The following is a 6,545-nucleotide window of genomic DNA, read 5'->3' on the forward strand; positions in this document are numbered from 1 at the left end:
CCCAAAAACTCCCTCTTTGTTTCTTGAAGATTCTCTGCTCGCTTTTTTGACTTCCCATTCCATGCAGTTTCAGAGTTTAGCAAATGTCTTGTGTGAAAACTAGCAACTTGTCAATCTTGGTCTGTGTTCCTCCTTTCTCACTGGGAGTGAGATCCCTGTTTTGTGGCCCTCAGAATTGGCTTTCTGCCAGGAAAATTGTCCTTTTTGTCTTCTTGCCTTATCCTCAGAAATAGCAGGTGGTTTTTGGCAAATGTGCCTTCAGAAATGTAGACTTCTCTGTTCTCTAAAATCCTACTCAGAGAATTGCTTCAGAATGTCTCCAGTGAATTTTTACTTCTTTTTATGCACCTTATCATTTGTTCATTGGGTAAATCTTTGCCTCTAGTTTCTCCTTCCTTCTCTTCTTGACTGTATTATAACTTGGACTTTACACACAAAATATTTTTTATCTTTTTAAATAAATTGAATGTCTTTCAAAGGTTTTATTTAACTTGTTAATTAATAATGAAAGGCAGTAAGATGTTAGAAATGGTTCAAAGGAGAAGTTATAATGCATTCATATGTAAATGGCCAGAAGCACTGAAAAGTTTATGAATAGTTGCAAAACTGGCCACTAGCACCATAGCTATAGTTTACTCCATCTGAAGGGATATGATTTGCACTTTTATGGCCAAGAATCTTTGGATCTTTTTCATTAGTGTGCAATTTTTAAGTGTATTTTTAATTGAAGTATAGTTGACATACAATATTACATTGGTTTCAAATATATAACACAGTGATTCAAAATTAAATTAAATCCTCACCACAACTAGTGCAGTTACTAACTGTCAACATAGAAAGATATTACAGAATCATTTATATTCTCCATGCTGCACTTACATACCCCTTTTTAATACAGTTCTTGCTACACCTAGAAAATCTTGCCAATCACAAAATTTATATAGGGTCTTTAGTATATGTGAAATTGTTTTGAAAAATCAACAAGTCAAAATTTTGCCATATCCCATTGAAAATCCATAGAATACTCTCCTTTCAGTAAATATACATTCATTTAAATCAAAACTATACCATTTATTGTATAAAACTCAAACAATGCATAATGTTGTTTCTTCATTCCTCTTTGCCCACTCCTTAGAGTGAATGAGTGTGATATTCATGCATTTTTATATCTGAACATATACAGAATATTTTAAATAAAAGTTTGATCATATCATGGTTATTGTTCAGCAGTAGTTTTTCAGGTACTGACATATAGATAACCCTCTTAATTACAACATTAGGACTTAATTTTACAATGCCCTTGGGACTGAATATTATAGAAGTAATGAAACTCAATTACATTTTCTTTAAATAAACATTTTTTCAAACATATCAATGATGTAATAAACATTTATGAGTATTTTTATATGGTATACTTATATCTTTTAATAGCTGTGAATTTTTGCTATATAAATCAATAGAAATAGAATTGTAGTATATTCTGTTTTCACTATGCTGCAGCAACATTCTGTGAAACCACTGGAAACACTGTATTAATAAATTCCGAACCATTTTCCTCTGGAGAAATACAGTATTAAGTTGCTGCATCCTCTCTTCACATTTGCATCCACTAATTAATACACAATCTTTTTGTTTATGTATTTCTGTTTGAAGACACATTTTGATATATTAAATATGTCTAATGTAGATTTCTTTCAAATAAACAATTACATGCAGAATTATGAGAAAACACTAGCCAAGAAGAGTTTCGCATGTCCTGACCCTAGGGGATGTGTCTGTAAACTTCTTTGGGTTTCACCCTCACAACAGTCTGATCTATTGCACTTTATTTGATCAGCATCTCATGAGCACACAAACTGAGCCACCTTGACATTTTTTCCATAGTTTCACCACACACTGTAAGTGTCACTTTAGCCCTTGGAGTGGCCTCATTCAGGGATGGGTAATTTCATCTTCTCATTTCTGGATGCACAGTAGTTTTGACTAAGACTGCACTCATTGGGCAGTGGCACTGTAACTCATGCCTAAAGGGAGCTAACCAAACATATGATTTTTCTCCATCAGTCACATACAGTCTTGTGTTTAGAAACCCGAGGCAGTGTTTGGGCACTTGCTTGGGGGCGATTTTAAACAGTGAAATTGCCAACAAAAATCACAAAATGAGGGAAACTAGCATTAAATGGACCACAGAAAAGATCCTTATTTCAAACATAAGAACTGAAACAAGAAGGCAGAGTGACCTTGTCCGACTTCAGCTGGAATCTGTGCATTAGGCAAACCGATTTTTTGCTGCTCTGCATATGTCTGCCAATGATGGGGAAGGCGCTGTGGGTATTGATTTTGGGGTTTTGGATACATTGCAACTAATAGGTGAATTCACAAATACAGAATTTGTAAATAATAGAGATTGACCATGTAGGTGCATGTATTTATATATAATATAAAAACATACATATAAAGATACATATCCATACACACACATAATGCATGAATAGTGGATTTCTGATTAAAAGTTATCAATTTAGTTCAGCTTTATCAAAATAAAGTAGGAACGTGTAACACAGAAAGTTTACTCTGATGTTTCATAAACCACTTTATTTAAACTTTTCCTTTTCACTATTATTCATGTGGGCTCATTTTAGTCTGATGTGTCTTCCAGTCAGATTTTGGAGTAAAGAAATTGAAGTGTCACCTTGTAATATGAAGTTTTACAGAAGCTTCCATATTGAAAAACTCATTCTCTTAGAAATATTGTGTTAAAAACCCCCTCAACTTACACATAATTAAAGTTTCCCAAACCCATTTTAGTTTTATAGAAAATGGGGACAACAAACAAAGACAAAACAGAAATGGACTCGTAAACACAGAGAACAGATGGTTAGTTACCGTGAGCGGAGATGGGTAAGTAAACAGGTGAAGGGGATAAAGAGGAGCTAACTTCAAATCATAATTTAGGCACAAGGGTGGAAGAACATCACCGGGAATACAGCTTGTAACATTCTATTATCTTTTTATGGTGATGGATGGCAGCTACATTTATTATGGTGAACATTTAATAGTGTATGTAATTGATGAATCACTAAGTTGTTCATCTGAAACAAATACAGTATTGTATACATGTTGATTTTCATAAAAATTATTTTTAAAAGAAAATGGGACAACACTATTGCCCTTGGCTAATTCATTCTCGTTTTAAAATGTGACTTGCACATAAAAACATTTGTTTAATGTAAAGCTAAATGTGTATATGATAAAGCTTATTTATATTATCATCATTCATCAGTATAATAATTGAGTGTGAAGATTCCTTCCTGCTCATATTTCTCAAATCGCCCTAACAAAAAGGAGGAATACCTTGTGCTATTCTTCACTGTAACTAGACCAGGTTTACTACCCATGATTTTCAAGTAAGAATTTTAGGAATTGGGCTACTAGGAGAGGGATGGGACTGATGGGAGACGCAAGCATTCTGAAAAAAGAAGTACTGTTACAGGAGCTCAAAAGAATGGAACCAATCAGGAGACAGTACGACAGGGGCACAGTTGATCAGAGACTGAGCTCTGGGGTAGTATGTCGGGGATGAAAGGTGATAATTTTGAAAAGGAAGAGTCACAAATATAAGTTCAGAGTCTTGTAATTAAAAAGAAGAACCAATCATATTAGTTTTTTTAAGTAACACTAAAAGAAAAACTAAAAGGCCACCAAACAAACATTAATTTGCAAAACTGAATATTTTCGTATTCTTTAGAATTTCGTTGTAGAATGTCATATACTTGGAAGTAAATATGTGCCAAGTTGCTTCCTCCCATCTCCATAGCTTAACTGCAATTAGCTCTGCCAATAACTCTACTGCCCCAGCATGGTCAGTACGTAACTGTGATCAGGAGACAATGTTCAAAGAAATAAAACAGATCTTAAGACAGATATCACTCTTTTTAAGCTTTTTGTTTTTTAATTGGTGGGAGGCCTATAGTCTTTTAAAAAGCAAGAACCAAAAAACTTCACACCTGCATTTTATGATTGAGTTGAATTCCCTAATTTTACCTATGAAAAGAATGAGACTTAGAAATGAAATATATGTTCACAAGAGTCTCAAAACCACAACTCTATTCTACTTTAGCTACTAACGTTTTTCTTAGTACCTTAATCCAGCATCTTCTGAAAATGAAGGGTTGATCAAACTGTCTTTAAAATTCGATGACAAAATTAAGGTCAATTGACAGTCCCATGAGCACCATAAACTGTTCTGTATTTACTACAATGTGCAAATGCATGGATTTGGAGGCTTGGGGTAGGTTATGTACAGATATGATAGCTTATTCAGTGTCATTGTTTACCAAATGTTTTGTGTTAAAATAAGTAATCTAATTTACCAATTGCATGCATATTATTAGATGAGCCAGAATGGGCTTTCTAGGAACTTTTGCTCTATTATAGGTAGAATTATGAATGACCTCAGCAGAGTCAATTTGTGACACAAGAAAATAATACGTAAAAATTGCTTGTCTCATACATAAAAATATACACATATAACAGTTACATGCAAAAAATAAGTCACACTGAATAAGGATGCAGAAAGCATGGATGGTACTGCAAATTTATTAATTACCCAGGCAAGTGCCGATTGACATACTATGGAACATAATTCACTGGGATTACCATTATACTTAATTTTGAAATAAGGAAATAAGATCAGTAACACTTTCTCTGCTTACTTCTCTGGCTTTGGAAAACTAAACTAGAAAATGACTATAAATATGCCTTTAACCTTTTAAGTATTGCATGTAAATTTATTATTTCTGCTAGTATTGGTCATTCCTTTTGCAAATACTACCTTCCTTTCCTGAAAACACATTCACTTCTAGTACTCAGTTTTGTTTAGTGAACCATCTCTGGATCCTGCCATGGATCTGCTGGGTCTTGACACCATAGATGATGGGGTTCATCAGGGGTGGGAAGATGATGTAGATGTTGTCCATGAGAACATAGACCACAGGAGAGAGGTGCTTCCCAAAGCGGTGCACCATGGTCAGACCAATGATTGGGATATATGAAACCAGCACTGCACCGACGTGGGAGACACAGGTCTTCAAGGACTTGAGTCGCTCCTTGTGGGAGGCAATAGACAAGACTGAGCGCAGGATCAGAATATAGGAGATGAGAATGAGCACTGAATCCAAGAGCAGTGTGCAGATAACCAGAGCTAAGGCGTAAAAGCTGTTGAAGCGGATGTCAGAGCAGGCCAGTGGGAGCAGGTCCTGGTGCAGGCAGAAAGAGTGGGAGAGGATCCGGAGACGGCAGTAATGGAAGAACTTGAGGCGGATTATGGGAGCAACAATGAAGAGGAAACTCCTCCCTAAAATGGCCACTCCAATATTGATGATTCTGGTATTTGTCAGGATGGATGCATATCTCAGAGGACTGCAGATTGCCGTGAAGAGATCAAAGGCCATGGCAAGAAGGATTCCAGACTCTGTGAGGGATAGACTGTGGATGAAGTAGGTTTGGGCAATGCAGGCATCCAGACCAATCTCCTGGACAAGCCCCCACAGGATGCCCAGCACGGTGTGCACTGTGGACAGCCTCATGCACAGGTCAGGGAGGGGCAGCATGGCCAGGAGGTAAAACATGGGCTGGTGCAGGCTCGGCTCTGTCCGGGTCACATGCAGCACCAGGCAGTTTCCTGAGGATACCATGGCATAGATATATGAGAAAGGGATGGAGAGCCAGGGATATTTCCCTTCCAGGCCAGGAAATCCTGAAGGAGAAAGGTGAAGTTACTGATTTGGGAATCAGGTTGAACAGACATTGATACAGAAAGACAGAAATCTCTCAGGGAAAAATGCATGAAACAGCTGATTACAACAAATGTATTTTCTTCTGCCTTAGTATGAAATCTCAGCAGCATATAATAAGAATGATTGGATTTGCACAATACTTCTTTAAATATAAGACCAGTGCTACTATTTTTCAGAAGGTGAATTTTCCCTGAAACAAAAGACTAAATTATTTTGGTACTACATACGAAACCTACTTGTTATTAGATCATTGGCTCCATCTGAGGAATCAATGTCCATATCCACAATATCACCATCAGTTTCTACTTCAATGTTTCATATTATAGTTGGCAGAGGAAAAATGATTTTTGGCTTGTGAAGGTATAATAACGATGCTTAAACATAGAAAGTAGAAAAAAAACACATTTGGATTTTTTGCATTAAAACCTTGTGAAATAAATTGCAAATTGCTGCTGTGGGGTGTAAGATTAATCTCTACTTATTACAGAAGAGATTACATACACAAGTAATTTATCAGTGCATTCTGACATGTTTTAGGGGTTTAATAGAGAACAACGTCACTCACAACAGAGATGTTTTTGCCGATCTCGCTCTTCTTTCTTTTGTCATAGTGGCATTGAGATCCTAGGAGAAGCAATATTTATGCAGGTGCAAGAAGTATAGGAGCCACTGGAGTAAATTCTGGTCCCTGGGAGATGCTAAGAATGAGTGATGCAATATATAGGATCTGTGCTCCTTGAGGAGGAT

The 6,545-nt window shown here is 36.3% G+C and overlaps 1 pseudogene; it reads right to left on the minus strand.

Moving 5' to 3' along the window:
• Positions 1-4,868: 4,868 nt before the first annotated feature.
• On the minus strand, positions 4,869-5,809 carry LOC140844214 (olfactory receptor 51V1-like; annotated as a pseudogene).
• Positions 5,810-6,545: the final 736 nt, after the last annotated feature.

This window comes from Manis javanica, chromosome 11, assembly GCF_040802235.1.
Source record: "Manis javanica isolate MJ-LG chromosome 11, MJ_LKY, whole genome shotgun sequence".
NCBI classification, from domain to species: Eukaryota; Metazoa; Chordata; class Mammalia; order Pholidota; family Manidae; genus Manis; species Manis javanica.